Raw genomic sequence first — 21,255 nt, 5'->3', positions numbered from 1 at the left:
CTCTCCTGTTTTCCCTATCTTTATAGAACATTGTATACCCATCTATCTTAACCTCTGGATTAAATACTTTTCCTGACATATCAAACCAAGTTTCAGTTAAAGCAATGATATCAAATTTCTCAACGCTCGCTATTCCTCTCAGCAAGTTTATTTTATTCAGAATACTTCTACAGTTTGTGTAGTAAACACTTAAGCTATTTCTCATCATCCCTGAGCTAGCTACCTTTCTAGATTTAACTATTTTGCCCCTCGCCTTCACACTAACCCTTCTTCCCTCCCGACTAACGAAAAAAGTGCTGGAGTGCAGTAACCTCCCGCTCGAGTGTTTCGGCCAAAACACGAACACCCTGGCGTGACAAATGCACTCCATCCCTGGTGTACAAGGTGTCCCTGCCATAGAAAAGGTCCCAGTTGTCGATGAACGTCCATCCATTACTCCTACAATGATTCGCGAGCCTGCGATTCACTGTAATAGCCCTGGACAGCCACTCAGCACCAACTCCCCTCCTCGGCAAGACACCACATACCACGGGGATCCCACCCTTGTCCCTAATCCTGTCCAAAGCCTGTCGAAACCTCCTGATAAGCTCCTCACTCCTGACCTTACCAAGGTCATTCCCTCCCGCACTGAGAAAAACAATGGGCTTGGTCCCACCTTTTTCCAAGCACGTGTCTAGCCTATCAGCTACCTTTCCTATCCCGGCCCCCGGCAAACACACCCTCGACCTACGCTTCCTATCCCTAGCACAGAACGCACTATCTAAGTGCCTAACCTGACTATCACCAAACACAAGCACTCTACCTTGGGGCAGGGTAACTGCATCTGCCCCCTCCTTCTTGCCTCCTCCCGCCCTGTCCACCTCCTTCTCCTTCCCTTCCTCCAGCACATTGAAGGGATTCTTCGTCTCCACGCAAGGTGCCCTGAGGACCTTCACCCTCTTGGCTCCCCTGCACACAACCGACCAATGCTCCTCCGTCGCCTTACTAGGTAAGGAGACAGTATTAAACCGATTTTGTTGCAGTTTTCTTACAAGGTCATTCCTTATCATATTTTTAATGACACAGTTCGAATAATTTCCTAAAACTATATCTTGTTTTGAATTTTGTTTAATTTGAAAAAAAAAAAAAAAATCTGCTATGGGTGGGTCGTTTTCGACCCATGCTGCAGAGAATAGGGTTAAGTTAGTTTGACACACACACACACACACACATCCTATCAGGGAAGCTGCCGTCACATTTGGTGATGCCTGATATAATAAAGAATGGTGGAGACGACACACACACACACACACACACACACACAAACACAAACTTGCCAAATCACAACTTAAAATGGATTTCGGTGTCATGAGCTACAATTACATTCCACAATTAGCTTTATTTAATGCTTTATTTTCATATTCTGCCTCCTAATCTAATCCTTATATATATATATATATATATATATATATATATATATATATATATATATATATATATATATATATATATATATATAACAGGGAAATCCTGCAAATTAAAGCGCGTTCTTCAATTCTTCGCAAGCGCCTCGGAAACAAGCAATTTCCGACGCATTCTTTCGCGCAGGTCTCCTGGGAGCTTCGGAACCTTACACAACGCTTGCACTTTTTTAAGCCCTTTATTGTATGAGCTCCTCAAGTTGTTTATTTTCTTAACAACAGTATCTTTATTAGCACTGGGATAAATTTCTCGAAGTTTATTTACTAATTTACCATATGCTGCATTTCTCACTTCTCTGTTTGAATAATCCTTAGATTTAATGAACCACAAACATGGCTCATTTCGATAAATTTCTATGAAGTCACTCAAGAAATCACCGGCGCAAGAGCTTGCCATGGTAGCAACCTTCCACTGTGAGGTACAGCCTCAGACTGATGTCATACCATACGGTGAGCAATTACACGCTACGTCCTCAGTCCTGATGTACGACGGCCGTACGGCCAACTTTAGTACTGGCGAAAGTTCATCCTGCCGGCCGTGGGTGAGCGTTCGGTTCATACGGCCGATTTGCTATCACACGCTCTGGTTTGAACATATGCTAGCGTCGCGACCGACGGCGCCGTAGGAAACCTGATATGTGTAATAGGGGCTTAAGGGCTTGCGAGAATCGTGGGGCAGATAGCAGGGCGGAGCGAAAGACACAGCTATTAATGGGCAGCGACGAAAACGTTATGTCAAAACAAGCCGATGTGCGTGTACTGTTTTCAATAAAATGTCGAACATACAAAATTATCTGCATAAAAATCAGTCATGAGTGAAAACCATTATTAAAACTATGTAGCGTGAATTGTTTCAAATTAAGTGAATAGTAACATTTGCTTACAATGAGCATGGAACAATCAAGCCTTCCAGCGGCGTGAGGCATTCTGGCAGGGCAGGTAAAGGTGTCTGAATGGCCTTCCTGTCCTGGGCCACGACTTCCAACGTATCATTGTATTCTGGTACAGTGCCATAATGCAGTGTGAGGTCATGACTGATACAACTAATTCATGCTAAAATATTGTTACACCAGGGATATGGGTGCGGGTGGCAGCACTGTTGGAGGTGGCAGACTGGGAGAGGCGGGAAGGCAGAGAGAGAGAGCGGGAACGCGTGGCCCAAGAGGAAGCGAGCGTGTGCCTGCCTGCTTTGGAAGTGTTTCCCTGCCTGTTGAGTGCCCTGTTGAGTGCCTGTCGTGCCCTGGGTGACTTCTGGTGCCCCTGTGAAATTGTAAAGCAGTGTACTTGCGGAGGATTTGTCAATAAACCTAGGAAATAGTGCCCATGTTTTCCCTTGTGCCCTGGCCTTGTGTGTGTGTGCCTTGTCCTGGCGTTCAGAGTGTGACTTATTTGAGGCCCCGCTGCTCTAGTTTTTCGACCCGTGCCCCGTGCCCGTGTGGATAACACGCCCACCCGGGGGCGTGGGATTCGAACCCACGCCCGGAAAACCAGGCGTGGGTTCCTCCGCAAGTACACTGCTATACAAGTTCACAGGGGCACCACAAGTCACCCAGGGCACGACAGGCATTCAACAGGGCACTCAACAGGCAGGGAAACACTTCCAAAGCAGGCAGGCACACACTCGATTCCTCTTGGGCCACGCGTCCCCGCTCTCTCTCTCTGCCTTCCCGCCTCTCCCAGTGCTGCCACCTCCAACAGTGCTGCCACCCGCACCCATACCCCTGGTGCAACACTATCCCCCCCTACAAGGCAGACGACCCGGCTGCCCTGACACACACATACACACAATAAAATAAGTGGAAATAATTAAATTAAATACACAAAGAAAATTAATCCTCAGGAACATCACAAAAGTCTCTCATCCCACTCCTGACACCACTTGTTGCGCCCCCCAACCCCCCGGGTGGGCGTGTTATCCACACGGGCACGGGTCAAGAAACTAGGGCACGGGTCAAGAAACTAGAGCAGCGGGGCCTCAAATAAGTCACACTCTGAACGCTGGGACAAGGCACACACACACACTAGGCCAGGGAACAGGGGAAAACATGGGCACTATTTCCTAGGTTTATTGACAAATCCTCCGCAAGTACACTGCTTTACAATTTCACAGGGGCACCAGAAGTCACCCAGGGCACGACAGGCACTCAACAGGGCACTCAACAGGCAGGGAAACACTTCCAAAGCTGGCAGGCACACGCTTGCTTCCTCTCGGGCCACAGGTCCCCGCTCTCTGCCTTCCTGCCTCTCCCAGTGCTGCCACCTCCAACAGTGCTGCCACCCGCACCCATACCCCTGGTGTAACAATACTCTGCATAGTGGCTTGTATTTGTACAGGTGATGAAGTAGGACAGGTCTCTCTCTCTCTCTCTCTCTCTCTCTCTCTCTCTCTCTCTCTCTCTCTCTCTCTCTCTCTCTCTCTCTCTCTCTCTCTCTCTCTCTCTCTCTCTCTATATATATATATATATATATATATATATATATATATATATATATATATATTGATTGGTGTAACAATACTCTGCATAGTGGCTTGTATTTGTACAGGTGATGAAGTAGGACAGGTCTCTCTCTTTCTCTCTCTCTCTCTCTCTCTCTCTCTCTCTCTCTCTCTCTCTCTCTCTCTCTCTCTCTCTCTCTCTCTCTCTCTCTCTCTCTCTCTCTCTCTCTATATATATATATATATATATATATATATATATATATATATATATATATATATATATATATATTGAGAGAGAGAGAGAGAGAGAGAGAGAGAGAGAATCATATATTTTTTTTTTTATATGTAGGAAGGATACTGGCCAAGGGCAACAAAAATTTAATAAAAAAAATGCCCACTGAAATGCCAGTCCCATAAAAGGGTCAAAGCAGTGGTCAAAAATTGGTGGATAAGTGTCTTGAAACCTCCCTCTTGAAGGAATTCAAGTCATAGGAAGGTGGAAATACAGAAGCAAGCAGGGAGTTCCAGAGTTTACCAGAGAAAGGGATGAATGATTGAGAATACTGGTTAACTCTTGCGTTAGAGAGGTGGACAGAATAGGGGTGAGAGAAAGAAGAAAGTCTTGTGCAGCGAGGCCGTGGAAGGAGGGGAGGCATGCAGTTAGCAAGATCAGAAGAGCAGTTGGCATGAAAATAGCGGTAGAAGACAGCTAGATATGCAACATTGCGGCGGTGAGAGAGGGGCTGAAGACAGTCAGTTAGAGGAGAGGAGTTGATGAGACGAAAAGCTTTTGATTCCACCCTGTCTAGAAGAGCAGTATGAGTGGAACCCCCCCAGACATGTGAAGCATACTCCATACATGGACGGATAAGGCCCTTGTACAGAGTTAGCAGCTGGTGGGGGTGAGAAAAACTGGCGGAGACGTCTCAGAACACCTAACTTCATAGAAGCTGTTTTAGCTAGAGATGAGATGTGAAGTTTCCAGTTCAGATTATAAGTAAAGGACAGACCGAGGATGTTCAGTGTAGAAGAAGGGGAAAGTTGAGTGTCACTGAAGAAGAGGGGATAGTTGTCTGGAAGGTTGTGTCGAGTTGATAGATGGAGGAATTGAGTTTTTGAGGCATTGAACAATACCAAGTTTGCTCTGCCCCAATCAGAAATTTTAGAAAGATCAGAAGTCAGGCGTTCTGTGGCTTCCCTGCGTGATATGTTTACCTCCTGAAGGGTTGGACGTCTATGAAAAGACGTGGAAAAGTGCAGGGTGGTATCATCAGCAAAGGAGTGGATAGGACAAGAAGTTTGGTTTAGAAGATCATTAATGAATAATAAGAAGAGAGTGGGTGACAGGACAGAACCCTGAGGAACACCACTGTTAATAGATTTAGGAGAACAGTGACCGTCTACCACAGCAGCAATAGAACGGTCAGAAAGGAAAGTTGAGATGAAGTTACAGAGAGAAGGATAGAAACCGTAGGAGGGTAGTTTGGAAATCAAAGCTTTGTGCCAGACTCTATCAAAGGCTTTTGATATGTCCAAGGCAACAGCAAAAGTTTCACCAAAGTCTCTAAAAGAGGATGACCAAGACTCAGTAAGGAAAGCCAGAAGATCACCAGTAGAGCGCCCTTGACGGAACCCATACTGGCGATCAGATAGAAGGTTGTGAAGTGATAGATGTTTAAGAATCTTCCTGTTGAGGATAGATTCAAAAACTTTAGATAAGCAGGAAATTAAAGCAATAGGACGGTAGTTTGAGGGATTAGAGCGGTCACCCTTTTTAGGAACAGGTTGAATGTAGGCAAACTTCCAGCAAGAAGGAAAGGTAGATGTTGACAGACAGAGCTGAAAGAGTTTGACTAGGCAAGGTGCAAGCACGGAGGCACAGTTTCGGAGAACAATAGGAGGGACCCCATCAGGTCCATAAGCCTTCCGAGGGTTTAGGCCTCGGAAGCAGGAAATTAAAGCAATAGGACGGTAGTTTGAGGGATTAGAGCGGTCACCCTTTTTAGGAACAAGTTGAATGTAGGCAAACTTCCAGCAAGAAGGAAAGGTAGATGTTGACAGACAGAGCTGAAAGAGTTTGACTAGGCAAGGTGCAAGCACGGAGGCACAGTTTTGGAGAACAATAGGAGGGACCCCATCAGGTCCATAAGCCTTCCGAGGGTTTAGGCCAGCGAGGGCATGGAAAACATCATTGCGAAGAATTTTAATACGTTGCATGAAGTACTCAGAGGGTGGAGGAGAGGGAGGAACAAGCCCAGAATCGTCCAAGGTAGAGTTTTTAGCAAAGGTTTGAGCAAAGAGTTCAGCTTTAGAAATAGATGTGATAGCAGTGGTGCCATCTGGTTGAAGTAGAGGAGGGAAAGAAGAAGAAGCAAAGTTATTGGAGATATTTTTGGCTAGATGCCAGAAATCACGAGGGGAGTTAGATCTTGAAAGGTTTTGACATTTTCTTTTAATGAAGGAGTTTTTGGCTAGTTGGAGAACAGACTTGGCATGTTTCCGGGCAGAAATATAAAGTGCATGAGATTCTGGTGATGGAAGGCTTAAGTACCTTTTGTGGGCCATCTGTCTATCATGTATAGCACGAGAACAAGCTGTGTTAAACCAAGGTTTAGAAGGTTTAGGACGAGAAAAAGAGTGAGGAATGTACGCTTCCATGCCAGACACTATCACCTCTGTTATGCGCTCAGCACACAAAGACGGGTCTCTGACACGGAAGCAGTAATCATTCCAAGGAAAATCAGCAAAATACCTCCTCAGGTCCCCCCAATTAGCAGAGGCAAAACGCCAGAGGCACCTTCGCTTAGGGGGATCCTGAGGAGGGATTGGAGTGATAGGACAAGATAAAGATATGAGATTGTGATCGGAGGAGCCCAACGGAGAAGAAAGGGTGACAGCATAAGCAGAAGGATTAGAGGTCAGGAAAAGGTCAAGAATGTTGGGCGTATCTCCAAGACGGTCAGGAATACGAGTAGAGTGTTGCACCAATTGCTCTAGGTCATGGAGGATAGCAAAGTTGTTGGCTAGTTCACCAGGATGGTCAGTGAAGGGAGAGGAAAGCTAAAGCTGGTGGTGAACATTGAAGTCTCCAAGAATGGAGATCTCTGCAAAAGGGAAGAGGGTCAGAATGTGCTCCACTTTGGAAGTTAAGTAGTCAAAGAATTTCTTATAGTCAGAGGAGTTAGGAGAGAGGTATACAGCACAGATAAATTTAGTATGAGAATGACTCTGTAGTCGTAGCCAGATGGTGGAAAACTCGGAAGATTCAAGAGCGTGGGCACGAGAGCAGGTTAAGTCATTGCGCACATAAACGCAGCGTCCAGCTTTGGATCGAAAATGAGGATAGAGAAAGTAGGAGGGAACAGAAAAGGGGCTACTATCAGTTGCCTCAGACACCTGAGTTTCAGTGAGGAAAAGAAGATGAGGTTTAGAAGAGGAGAGGTGGTGTTCTACAGATTGAAAATTAGATCTTAGACCGCGAATGTTGCAGAAGTTAATGAAGAAAAAGTTGAGGGGGGTGTCAAGACACTTAGGGTCGTCGACGGAAAGGCAGTCCGACCTGGGGACATTTATGGTCCCCTCCCCAGATGGGGACTCCGAGGCTGGTATAGGAGTCGCCATGAGTTTAAAATTTTTGAGTGAAGGGTGTGTGTGTGTTATTGGGTGCTTGTAGTTTCTTGTGGAGGAAGAGAGTTGTCTTTAGAGGGCAGGCTGTGACTGCCCTCTTGTGTTGTGGGACACAAAGGGAAACGTTCAGTGAGGTCACAGCTGGGTTTAATGATAAGTTCACAGCACCCCCTGAACAGTGCTTTAGACCTCACTGGGAGTAATTATCGTTTCGGCAGGTGTCTACTGCCTCCTCCTATATATATATATATATATATATATATATATATATATATATATATATATATATATATATATATATATATATATATATATATATATATATATATATATATATATACATATATATATATATATAATGCATTTTGATAGTTAAGATAGTTTGTTCATGAAGTTTTACTGGTTAAATTGACATTTCAAAGATTAGCAAACTTTAATATCAATCAACTTTATAAATAATCAAAATAGAGGTCCCAATTGGATCAGTCCAACTTAATGACAACATAAACTTAATGTGATGGTTGTCTGCTGCTGAAATTGGCAATTCAAGGATTTGCAAACATTGGCGATCACCTTCATCGATTCCCTCGTCTGCTCGTGTGCGTGTGTGTGTGTGTGTGTGTGTGCCGCCTGTAGAGATTGCGGCTTTGTTATATCCTGTGGTTGTTTGACGACGCTGGTGGGGAGGTGGAAGGTAAGGGTGGAGAGATAGAGGGATAATTTGGTTGTCCTACAAATGGAAAGGCAGAGTATAAGACATTTTCCCCGTGAATCTTGCCTTCTCTAGATAAACTGTCCTTCATTCAATCCTATTGGAACCTTTTTCATTGATACATTTCTCCCTTAAGTCCCACCAGCGCTGATCTGACAGTTATTCCACTCCTTGACTGTACCGTGAACATATTAATCTCGAAAATTACTTCTGCGGCAGAAGCAAGTGAAACTGAAGGGCTAAGCCAAAGTAATAGTGACATCTTTATTAGGGCCAAGAAACCATGTTTTTTTTTTGTTTTTTTTTGTGAATGTAAGTGCGCCCGTCTAACATATTCGAACGAAACTACATTTTTATCGCAGATTTTGATGTGCTTTGAATGAATTAAGTAACCGTATCCCCCGCAAATAATTATTTATACCCCACACACGTAAACAAATGATATGCGGCGAAAACAAGCAGATTCACCAAAAAAAACACCAAAATCTACCAGAAGAATATAGTTTCCTCCTCACGCATGACACAGAAAAACGGAGCTTAACTAAACCTAACCTAACCGAATCTAACTAAAATCTAACTTGGCACTAGTGTCGATGCGGGGTCCCCGGTTGGCTGGACCGCGTCTGGTAAGTCTGAGTTGCTAGTAGTGCATTTTCCTTGCAGTGTTACCAGGCCAGGCAAGGATACCCCCCCCCCCTCTCTCTCTCTCTCTCTCTCTCTCCAAATGATCACTATTACGTAGCTAAATGTGCATTCTCTCTCTCTCTCTCTCTCTCTCTCTCTCTCTCTCTCTCTCATTATAGCCGTCGTGCAGATGTGTGGTCTGTGAGAGAGAGAGAGAGAGAGAGAGAGAGAGAGAGAGAGAGAGATAGTATCTTCGCTTGACTGATAACACTGCAAGGAAAATACATAACTAGCAACTCAGTCCTACCTGACGCTGCCCAGCAAGCCGGGGACCCCATGTCAACACCAGTGCCCCTAACCAAACCTAACTAAACCTAACCTAGATAAACCTAACCAAACCTAATTAAACCTAACCAAACTTAATTACACCTAACTTAACCTACCTTAACGATAAATATGATAAAAAAATAATATCTCGGGAACAAACAATTTCGGGCGGTAAAGATATACGCCACTGTTATATGTTATTCACGTACTTAACTGAGAACAATGTTTTTTTTTTTTTTTTTGCCATGAGACAGGTGCACTTATACAATACTAACTTCTATTTGATCTTATTGGATTTTCCAGACTCTTGCCTTCAGTAGTGCATCTGGTGCATTTTAGGTACACCTAATCAATTATGAAAGTTAAGAAAGTTGCTTTCTTGGTGTTTTGTAAAAATACTCAGTGCATTATCAAGGATGGATACTGTGAACATAAATTTCAGTAACTGTAATTTCAGTTTGTAAGTAATCAATAACAAACAAATTTGATATGATGTAACTTATGGATATTTCCCCTACAAACAGTTATTCAGGGTGGACATGCATTAATATTGATGTTTTAATTTCTTTTTGTAAAAGCTCTCTCATTCCTCTATACATTATTATTACTGAATAATAGCTCCCAGTAAAATTGCACCTTAGATTAGGTTAGGTTAGATGTATCCTCATGAATTGGCCCAAACTAAACATAACCTGCTATTTTGTTGGAAGCTATTATTCAGTGATTATACTGCAGTAGGAATGAAATTTTGGCTCTCATACAGTTGTGTGGTCCTGTGTTGGCTGGGCCTGCATCTTGAAGGTGTAAGTTGCCATTACACATTTTCTTGCATTTTTACCATGTTGGGTGAGTAAGGATACTGTCCCCCCCTCTCTCTCTCTCTCTCTCTCTCTCCAGACAAGAGATATGATCACTTTTACATCACTTAAAACAAGTGATTGCTTACCATAAGTGATAGTTAAGAGGCAAAGGAGTTGGTACTCATGAAGGATGCCTCTTCTCTGTTTTCCAGTCTCAGTTTACCTGTCATATAAATTTTCAAATGAGTTCACACTTTGGCTCATTACTATATTTTCTAGGAGACTTCCAGCAGTTAACAATTCTTGTGTTAAAAATTTGTTTCTCTGTGTGGTCCTGTGTCTGAGAGTAGATAGTTTAAAGCTGTGTTTCGTTGATTTTCTCTTGATTCAAATTGTAGGTAGTGGCCTTCCTTAACTGTGTCTAAACCATGGAATACCTTGTACATTTGTATCATGTCACCCCATATCCCCCTCTCTGCCATTGTGGTAAGGCTGAGGCAAACAAACCTCTCCTCATAGGTCAAATAACTCTGGGACTAACTTAGCAGCTTTCCATTGCACTTATTCTATTTTGTTGATGGCCCTTCATGTGTATGGTGACCATGCTTGGATGCTGTATTCCAGCCAAGTTCTAACTAGAGACTTGTACACAGGTAAGAGCATCTCTGCAACAAAGTAGATGTAGGTTTTCCTTATGATCCCCACCTTGGAGTTGGCACTGCCTGCTGCCTTGGCATCTTGAACTGTTGACCTCAGGCTAGGGATGACATGTACTCTGATGTCTTTCTCTTCCACTGTGGTGGTTAGTGAAGTGTCGTCCATTTGATACTGGTAACCTGGATTTTGTCTTTCTATGTGCATGGCTCAATATTTTTCTTGGTTGAATTCTAAAAGCCATTTTCTGCTCCACTCTTGTAATTTTGAGATGTTTTCTTGGGATCCTTATTCTTCTGTATACTTTGGCATCATGTGGATGTTGGACTCTCCCAGTTAGAAAGTTTTCATTCCAGGTTAAGATGTTCCCTGAGATTCCCAGAGCCCCTAGTTTGTTGAGCAGACAGAAGTGTGGAACAGTGTTGAAGGTTTTTAACATTAAGCCAAACCACATGAACATTATCACCATTGTTTAATGCATTTTCAAGTTCTTCAAAGTGCTCTATCAGTTGGGTTAGACATGACTTTCCCAATCTAAATCCATGTTGAGAATTACTAAGGAGATTGTTGCCTTCTAGATGGTGAACTATTTTCTGCTTTAGTACCTTCTCCATTACCTTGCAAGGAACCAAAGTAAAACTTACTGACTGGTAGTTGAGAGGACTAGATTTATCCCCCTTCTTGAATATTGGTGTTACATTGGCCTTCCTCCAGTCTTCTGGTATTCTTTTCTCACAGTGAGTTCTAGATAGTAACTGGAGTGGAGGTGCCAGTGTGGATGCACAATTTTTTTGTACTTTTGGGTGAATACCATCAGGCCCAGGTGCTGAATCATCTTTGAGGCATTCTAGAACTTCTCACATCAGTCACAGTGAAATTCCAATGCCTTAGTTTTCCCTTTCAAATTGGTTCTGTGTCTCTGGGATGGTGGTTCCTGACTCCTCTGTTCACATGCTAATAGGGTAGAATTTGTTAGCATTTCATCTGGTTGCTTGAACCTAGACACTTATTCCTTAATAATTGTTGTACTACGACCATAGGCAAAGAAGGCCTGTGGATTTTCTTTAAACTTCTTGTGCAAGGGAATTTTTGAACTGGTAAAACAGTTTCCCTCACTACTTGAGTTGACTCATTCCTAATTTGTACCTTAATTGGGTTCTCCTTTGATGGTAACTCATCCAGGCTGCTTTCTTCTGTTTTTTTTTTTTTTTGTTCTTACTATCTGGATCATCCATTTTGGTATAATTTTTATTTCACAAGGTGGGTTTTTTTTTTCACTAGCATGCAGATTTGTCACAGTTTTATGCTTCCATGAAAGTCTCCCAGATCTCAACACTTTTTCTCATAGTTCATTCCAGTTCACATCCCTTAACATCACATTTGCCTTTATATAGTCATCTTTGTATTAAAGTCTTTTACTGGTAACACTATTGCACTATTGCCATCTGAAAGATCATGTTGTGATCACTGGATCTTTGTACTCTACATTGCTTACTTCTAGTTCATTTTTGGTCAGAATGAGATCCAGTAGTGATGGGGTATCACTTCCTCGGGCTCTAGTAGGCTCATTTATAAGCTGATCAAGGAAAGCATCCTGGCAAGTGTCATAAAATTTAGCCAGTTCACTAAACATTCACTAACATTTGATTAGCTGTAATATTACTGACCAAGTAGGGTCTGCCTGATACTGGTGCTGTACATCTCTTTGGAATTTGGGGGTCTGTACATACAAGCCAGAAGTATTGTCTACCCCTTGAGATTTACTATGCACAGTATAGCCTCAATATTTTCTTCTACAATATATGAACATTCTGATGATGGCACATCTTTTCTCACTAGAATGGCTACACCTCAACCAGTTCCTGTTACTCTGTCCTTCCTGTAGACTGTTTAAGGTGACAATTGAAATACCAGATGGATTATTCTTAAGCTCAACTTTTTCTGCAGAGTGAGAATAATCTGACATTGTACCTTATTGATAACTAATCCTAAGAGATCATGCTTGTTGGTGGTTTTAATACCATCAATATTTGTGTTTATACAGGCAGGTTCTATTGTGTGTGCATGAGGGATGCAGGGTCCTGGCCCTGGGGTGGGACTGATGGTACTGTGTGTCTTGAGAGGTCCTACTGTTTGTTCCATTTCCTACTCTGTCACTGTAACCAGCTTTAACTTCCCACTCATGACTATTCAGTTCTTCCTTGTGTTGTCCTGTTGCAACAGTACTTCATTTTTTTTCATATCTCTCTTTGGCTAACTTACTGTGCAGTTGCCTTTCCTTGAATGTGCAGTTTGGCATAATTTTGATGTTCTTCCTGTCTGGTCTGGTCATATGTCTTAGCTTGTAACTCTCCTTTAGTATTTTCCACTTTGTTTCCTTGTTTCACAGGATTACTTTGAAAAGTCTAGGTCTCACCTGGGTGTTTCCTGCCTCATTTGATTGTTGTGAATGGCCACTTATTCTGACCATTGTCTTGACCTTGACCTCCCCAGCAATTTTTCTATTTTAATATTATTTTTATTTATTTTATTTTTTTTATGTAGGAGGGACACCAGCCAAGGCCAATAAAAAAAAAAATGCCCCACTGAGATATCAGTCCCCAAATAGAGTCCAAAACAGTAATAAAAAATTGTCTTGAAACCTCCCTCTTGAAAGAATTCAAGTCATAGGAAGGTGGAAATACAGAAGCAGGCAGCGAGTTCCAGAGTTAAGTTAAGGGGATGAATGATTGAGAATACTGGTTAATTCTTACATTAGAGAGGTGGACAAAATAGAGGTGAGAGAAAGAAGAAAGTCTTGTGCAGCGAGGCCATGGGAGGAAGGGAGGCATGTAGTTAGCAAGATCAGATCAGTTGGCATGAAAATAGCAGTAGAAGATAGCAAGAGGTACAACATTGCTGCAATGAAAAAGAGGCTGAAGACAGTCAGTTAGAAGAGAGGAGTTGAGATGAAAAGCTTTTTGTTCCACTCTGTCTAAAAGAGCGGTGTGAGTGGAACCCTCCCCCCCCCCCAAACACATGTAGAGCATACTCCATACATGGACATACAAGGCCCCTGTACTGAGTTAGCAGCTAGAAGGATGAGAAAAATTGGTGGACACATCTCAGAACACCTGACTTCATAAAAGCTGTTTTATCTAGAGATGAGATATAAAGTTTCCAGTTCAGATTATAAGTAAATGACAGACTGAGAATGTTCAATGTAGAAGAGGGGGATAGTTGAGTATCACTGAAGAAGAGGGGATAGTAATCTGGAAGGTTGTATCGAGTTGATAGGTGGAGGAAATGAGTTTTTGAGGCATTGAACAATACTAAATTTGCTCTACCCCAATCAGAAATTTTAGAGAGATCAGAAGTCATGCATTCTGTGGCTTCCCTGTGTGAACTGTTTATTTCCCGAAGGGATGCATGTTTACAAAACGACGTGGAAAAGTGTGAGGGAGGTGGTATCGTTGGCATAGGAGTGGATAGAACAAAAAGTTTGGTCTAGAAGATCATTGATGAATAATAGGGAGAGAGTGGGTGACAGGACAGAACCCTGTTAATAGAACCTTGTTAATAGATTTAGGAGAAGAACTGTTATCATCTGCCAAAGCAGCAATAGAACAGTCAGAAGGGAAACTTGAGATGAAGTTACAGAAAGAAGGATAAAAGCCGAAGGAAGGTAGTTTGGAAATAAAAGCTTTTTGCCAGACTCTATCAAAAGCTTTTGATATGTCTTAAGGCAACTGTAAAAGTTTCACCAAAATCTCTAAAAGAGTATGACCAAGACTCATTAAGGAAAGCCAGTTCACCAGTAGAGTGGCCTTGATGGAACCCATACTGGTGATCAGATAGAAGGTTGTGAAGTGATAGATGCTTAAGAATCTTCATGTTGAAGATAGATTAAAAGCTTTAGGTAAGGCAGAAAATTAAAGCAATAGGATGGTAGTTTGAAGGATTAGAACAATCACCATTTTTAGGAACAGGCTGAATGTAGGCAAACTTCCAGCAAGAAGAAAAGGTAGATGTTGATAGACAGAGATGAAAGAGTTTGACTAGGCAAGGTGCAGGCACGGAATTGCAGTTTTGGAGAACAATAGGAGGGAACCCATCAGGTCCATAAGCCTTCCAAGGGTTTAGGCCAGTAAGGGCATGGAAAACCTCATTGTGAAGAATTCAACCAGATGTGCCATCTGGTTGAAATAAAGGAGGGAAAGAAGAAGAAGCAAAGTTATTGGAGATGTTTTTGGCTAGGTGCAAGAAATCATGAGAGGAGTTAGATCTTGAAAGATTTTGATACTTTCTATCAATACCAAAATCCTTAATGATTTCCTTCAAGGTTGTAGCATCATCATTCATTCTGTCATTGGAGTCTGTCTGTGGCTCTGGACTCAGGCACCCCTGACATAATTAGGATAGACCTGTATTCTTTCTTTTCTCATCCTAGGCAAATTCCTGTATCTGTTTCTGTACTAATTTCCTGAACTCATTTTCCTGGTAGTCTGTTTTGGCTTCTAGTAATTCTATTTTATCCTTTTATTGTGGTCACTTCCTTTCCAGTTTCCTTATTTTTGTTCCCTATGCTTTTGAGAAAGTTCTTGGCATTGAAAAGATCAGTGACACCACCTGAGCATCCATTACAAATGTAAGACCTGCCTGTTGAAGAAGTTGAAGACTTCCCTAGACATATCCACACATTCACAGTTAAACTGTTTTGTGCAGCTATTGCAAACCAATCACTTGGCTCGGACTCTTGGTTTTGATTACACTTTCTATTTAGCCCACCTGCACATCTGTTCTTCTCACTGTTAGTTACTCATGCAACTGTAGGTGTAGTTTTTGATGGGTGGCATTGCTAGGTTGTGCCATTCACTTGCTCTGGTGTGTTGGCATCTGTTCGTGTTGGTGTGGTGGCAGTTGAGGTGGACCTGTGGCCCCAGCCTCCATGCCCCACTGAACTCCTGGTATTCATTCTCCAAGATATTCCTGAGCCTTATTCTTTTGTCAGTTAGTGCATCTTTCCCCCATCTTTAAGCCTCAATAACCTTACTGATAAGCACTAGATGAGAAAAAAATGTGCAGAGCAGCTCCCAGTTTGCTTATGGTGGGCTACTTTATAGATTTCTCACTAGACAGGCATAGTGTGTGTGTGTGTGTGTGTGTGTGTGTGTGTGTGTGTGTGTGTGTGTGTGTGTGTGTGTGTGTGTGTGTGTGTTTATTTACCTAGTTATGACATACAGGAGAGGAGCTAAGTTTGTACTGTCCCATCTCCATAACTATTTTTATTCAACTTTTCCTTAAGGTCATGAATATTTGTAGCACACACCACTTCCCCTTCCAGTCCATTCCATGCCTCTATGCATCTATGAGGGAAGCTAAACTTCTTTATGTCCCTTCTACAGGTGGTTACTTTTAGTTTTCTTCCATGTCCTCTTGTTTCTCTCGTTCATTATAAAGAAATGTTCTCTATCTAGTTTTTCCATCCCACTCAGCAATCTGTACAATGCAATCATCACCTCTCTCTCGTCTCTTTTCCAAGGTTAGTTGCTCCTCATATGACAAATCTTGCAATTATGTTATCATCTTTGTTGCTGCTCTTTGTATTCCTTCTAACTTTCTTAGGTGCTTTTTTTCATGTGGTAACCAAAGTACCGCTGTGTATTCTAATCTTAGATGTATCATTGTGGTGATTATTTTCTTCATCATTTCTACATCCAGATAAGCAAAGGCAACTCTTATATTTCTTAGTAGGCTGAGAGTTCACCTGTTACCTTGTTAATATGTTTTCCTGGTGATAAATTCTCTGAGAAAATCACTCCCAGATCTTTTTCTCTTGTCTTATTTATTGTTTCATTCCCCATCTTATAGTTATAGTTACAGCTTCTGTTACATTTTCCAAATTCCATCTTTTTACACTTACCAGAGCTAAATTCCATTTGCCATCTGTTGCACCACTCCCACACCTTGTCTATATATCTGTAATTCTTCACAATCTTCAGTTCCCTTCACTCTTCTCATAAGTTTTGCATTGTCAGCAAAAAGACTCACATAGCTGGATACATTCTCCACCATATCATTTATATACACTGCAAACACTACTGGTGCCAGCACTGACCCTTGGGGGACCCCACTTAATTCTGGGCTCCACACTGATGTCTGGTCCCTTATTACTGTTCACATCTCTCTGTTTTTAAGGAAATTGTCCATCCATTTTATCATTTTTCCATTTACACCACCTATCTTTTCCAGCTTCCACAACAGTCTATTATGTGGCACTTTATCAAAAGCTTTTCTTAAATCTAGATAAATACAGTCTGCCCAGCTATCTGTTTCCTGTATGATATCAATCACTCTTGAATTATAATATAATAAATCAGTGACACAAGATCTCCCTTTTCTAAAGCCAAATTGACAAGTTGTGAGAATGTCCTTATCTTCCAAAAAGTTGCTCCATTTGCTCTTTATTATCCTTTCACATATTTTTGCAATCACACTTATCAGCGAAATGAGTCTATAATTTAGTGGGTCTTGTGTGTCTCTTCCTTTAAATATGAGTACGATGTTTGCCCTTTTCCAATCCTGTGGAACTCTTCCTTTATTAATAGAGGTACATATGATGGTATGCAATTTATCATTAAGCTTGTTGCTGCATTCTTTTATTACCCATCCCACCACTCCATCCTGTGGCCTTTCTCACATCTAACGTTTTGATGATTTCATCAATTTTCTCTTTTGTTACTCGAAATTCCTCTTTTTTTCCTTTTTCAGGTGTGCACAGTGGTCTTATAAATAACTTTTCATTTGTAAAAACTTCCTTAAAGCTCTTATTCATCACTTCTGCCATCTCTTTAGGGTCTTCATAAACCACTCCATCAACCATTAGTTTTTCCTATATTCACTTTGCTTTTCAGTTTGCCATTCACATATCAATAGAAAATTTGGGCTCATGTTTATACCTGTCTGTTATATCTTTTTCTAACTGTCTTTGTTCATCCCTCAGGATCTTCACGTAATAATTTCTTGCTTGTTTGTAATTATTCCATAGGTTGATTCTTTTACTTTTCTTCCATTTTTTCCATGTATCCTCATTTGTCCTTCTTGCTGCTTCACATCTTTTATTAAACCACTCTTTTTTACCAGCTATTACTGTCTGCTTTTTAGGCACAAACTTTTTTTTTCACCTTCTTTATATATTTTAAGAAATTAATCGCACTTCTCTTGGACCTTGAAGCCTTATGGAACATATCACATCTCTCCTCTTGAAAAAACTTCCCCATGTTATCAAAGTCTGCCTTACAGTAGTTTAATCTCCTAGCATGGTATTCTTCATTCCTTTGATTCTCTATTTCCTCATTTATATTGAATTCTATGTTAGCGTGGTCACTTTTGGCTATCAGACACCCTATGTGAATATTCTCAATTCCTTCTGGTTCTTTACTAAATAACAGATCTAGTCTTGATGTTTCTCTATCTTTTCCAAATCTTGTATCACCTTTTATCCACTGGGTTAATAATATATTATACATTGCCAGCTATAATAATTTATTTCCCCAAGATGATTCTGTTCCCTCCATGTACCATTGTTCCCAACACACCTCCTTACAGTTAAAGTCTCCCATCATGATCAATTTATCACCACTTAGCATTTTCTGTATCCAGATCATTGTGTCTTTTATCATTATTTCATATTCTTCATTTGACCAGGCATTGGTTTTTGGTGCTACGTACATTACTTTATATTGCCTCTTTTTGCCTTGTGTATTTTCACCTCCAATTTTTAATGCCTCTGCTAATCTGTTGCCATATTCTTATTCAACCACTTTAAGCTTTTCTTAACTAGAAACATCACTCCTCCTCCTTTCTTATATGTTTTACTTCTTTTCCATAAATTGTACTGTTTTTGCCCAATGTTCTTTACTTCTAACTCATCATGTAATTTTATTTCTGTGAGGCCCATTATATTTGGAGTTTTCTCATTTAAATAAGCATTTAATTCCCTCAATCCCGAGATGAGTCCATTAATGATAGTGTAAACTACATTCAAAATGCCATTTTTTTCTGCTTAGCTTGTTTCCTGTTCTCCCTCCTGTTCAAGTACCACTTCCTCACTTTCATGTCCAACACCCTCTAATAGAATATCTCCTTCTGCTCTTCCGATCTCTCCTCATTTTTTGCCTTTACTTCCTCCCTAATTTTAATTAGCTCTTCTCTTTTCTTTTCATCTAAGTCTCTTCTCAGCCATATGTTTTTTGTTACCTCATCTTTAGCTAATCTCCAGGCCCCTGCCAGAGGCTCCTCAGCTTCCTTCTGTGATTTAAATTTTGTTCTTGTGGGTCTGTGCCATTCACTTGTGAATTTCCCTACTCTGTGGTATTCTTCCTCTTCATTAACCAGACATCTTCCCTCCTCTTGTACCTTTCCCATCACTTTGTTTACTGTCTCTTTCAGCTCTTTCTCTCTTACTGCTTTGTTGATTTCCTTAATTACCTTAACCCCAAAGACAATTATACTTTTCTTTTTGTCAGCTGTCTCTCTTACAAGTGATTCATTTGTCTTGATAATATTTACCTCCTTTTGTGTTATTTTGGACTCATTTAATTGTTCTTCTATTATTTTCTCAAAGTTTACTGCCTTTCCCTGTATGGTCTCTTGCTCACTCATTTGTTTCTCCAACTTATCTACTTTCTTCTCAGACTTTACCTTATCTCCTTCTTGGAGCTTTTTCCATGTATCTTGCCTTTCACTTAATTGCACTACAGTTTCGGCACTTCCTTCCACTTTCTTACTGCATTCCTTAATTTCCATCTCCAGAGTGTTGCATTGATTTCTTAGCTCTATGTTTTTGGCTCTCTCTATTTATTTATTTGATTAATTTAAGATTCTTAAACATCTATCACTTCACAACCTTCTATCTGATTGCCAGTATGGGTTCCGTCAAGGCCGCTCTACTGGTGATCTTCTGGCTTTCCTTACTGAGTCTTGGTCATCCTCTTTTAGAGATTTTGGTGAAACTTTTGCTGTTGCCTTGGACATATCAAAAGCTTTTGATAGAGTCTGGCACAAAGCTTTGATTTCCAAACTACCCTCCAATGGTTTCTATCCTTCTCTCTGTAACTTCATCTCATTTCCTTTCTGACCATTCTATTGCTGCTGTGGTAGACGGTCACTGTTCTTCTAAATCTATTAACAGTGGTGTTCCTCAGGGTTCTGTCTTGTCACCCACTTTCTTCTTATTATTCATTAATGATCTTCTATACCAAACTTCCTGTTCTATCCACTCCTATGCTGATGATACCACCCTGCACTTTTCCATGTCTTTCATAGACGTCCAACCCTTCAGGAGATAAACACTTCACGCAGGGAAGCCAAAAGAACGCTTGACTTCTGATCTTCCTAAAATTTCTTATTGGGGCAGAGCAAACTTGGTATTGTTCAATGCCTCAAAAACTCAATTCCTCCTTCTATCAACTCGACACAACCTTCCAGACAACTATCCCCTCTTCTTCAATGACACTCAATTGTCCCCCTCTTCTACATTGAACATCCTCGGTCTTTCCTTTACTTATAATCTGAACTGGAAATTTCACATCTCATCTCTAGCTAAAACAGCTTCTATGAAGTTAGGAGTTCTGAGACGTCTCTGCCAGTTTTTCTCACCCCGCCAGCTGCTAACTCTGTACAAGGGTCCATGTGTGGAGTATGCTTCACATGTCTGTGGGCATTCCAATCATACTGCTCTTCTAGACAGGGTGGAATCAAAAGCTTTTCGTCTCATCAACTCCTCTCCTCTAACTGACTGTCTTCAGCCTCTCTTTCACTGCTGCAATGTTGCATCTCTAGCTGTCTTCTACCACTATTTTCATGCTAATTGCTCTTCTGATCTTGCTAACTGCATGCCTCCCCTCCTCCCGCGGCCTCGCAGCACAAGACTTTCTTCTTTCTCTCACCCCTATTCTGTCCACCTCTCTAATGCAAGAGTTAACCAGTATTCTCAATCATTCATCCCTTTCTCTGGTAAACTCTGGAACTCCCTGCCTGCTTCTGAATTTCCATCTTCCTATGACTTGAATTCCTTGAAGAGGGAGGTTTCAAGACACTTATTCATCAATTTTTGACTACTGCTTTGACCCTTTTATGGGACTGGCATTTCAGTGGGCATTTTTCTTATTGGATTTTTGTTGCCCTTGGCCAGTGTCCCTCCTACATAAAAAAAAAAAAAATAATAATTTATTTATTTAATTTATTTATATTTATTTAATTTGGCTTACATGGGTCTCTTCCATAGCTCTGAATATATCCATCAGTTTTTCCATGTCACTCTCCAGGCCCAACACTCTTCTTTGCCATAGTTTTGTGTTAACCTCACTTGTCACTGGTGCAAAACCCCAAGAAGTTGTGTTCTCCCGCTGCCGACTAATCGCTCAGTGTAAACAAAACACTTCGGTTTGGCTCCATTTTTCTCTTCTACTTTCCTTTCAACTCTATTTTTTGAATCACCTCTACCTTTTTCCTATTTCATTACGGAGATGAAAACAGTACTGCTCCAGACTCCCTATACCAAAACTGGCTTATCTTGGTGACCGCAGAGTTGCTACCCATGCGTCCTTCCAGCTTGGCTGCTCGTGTGTG

The 21,255-nt window shown here is 41.3% G+C and overlaps 1 protein-coding gene across 1 annotated transcript in view; it reads left to right on the top strand.

The window, feature by feature from the left end:
• Positions 1 to 8,077: 8,077 nt before the first annotated feature.
• LOC135106448 (zinc finger protein OZF-like) overlaps positions 8,078 to 21,255 on the top strand; it is a 50,223-nt gene continuing 37,045 nt past the window's right edge. Inside the window, exon 1 of the mRNA XM_064015457.1 lies at positions 8,078 to 8,221. The gene's annotated coding sequence lies outside the window, so the exon portion shown is untranslated. The remainder of the gene's footprint in view (positions 8,222 to 21,255) is intronic.

The sequence above is a fragment of the Scylla paramamosain genome, chromosome 13 (assembly GCF_035594125.1).
Source record: "Scylla paramamosain isolate STU-SP2022 chromosome 13, ASM3559412v1, whole genome shotgun sequence".
Lineage (NCBI taxonomy): Eukaryota > Metazoa > Arthropoda > Malacostraca > Decapoda > Portunidae > Scylla > Scylla paramamosain.
This window is presented reverse-complemented; position numbering and strand designations above follow the sequence as displayed.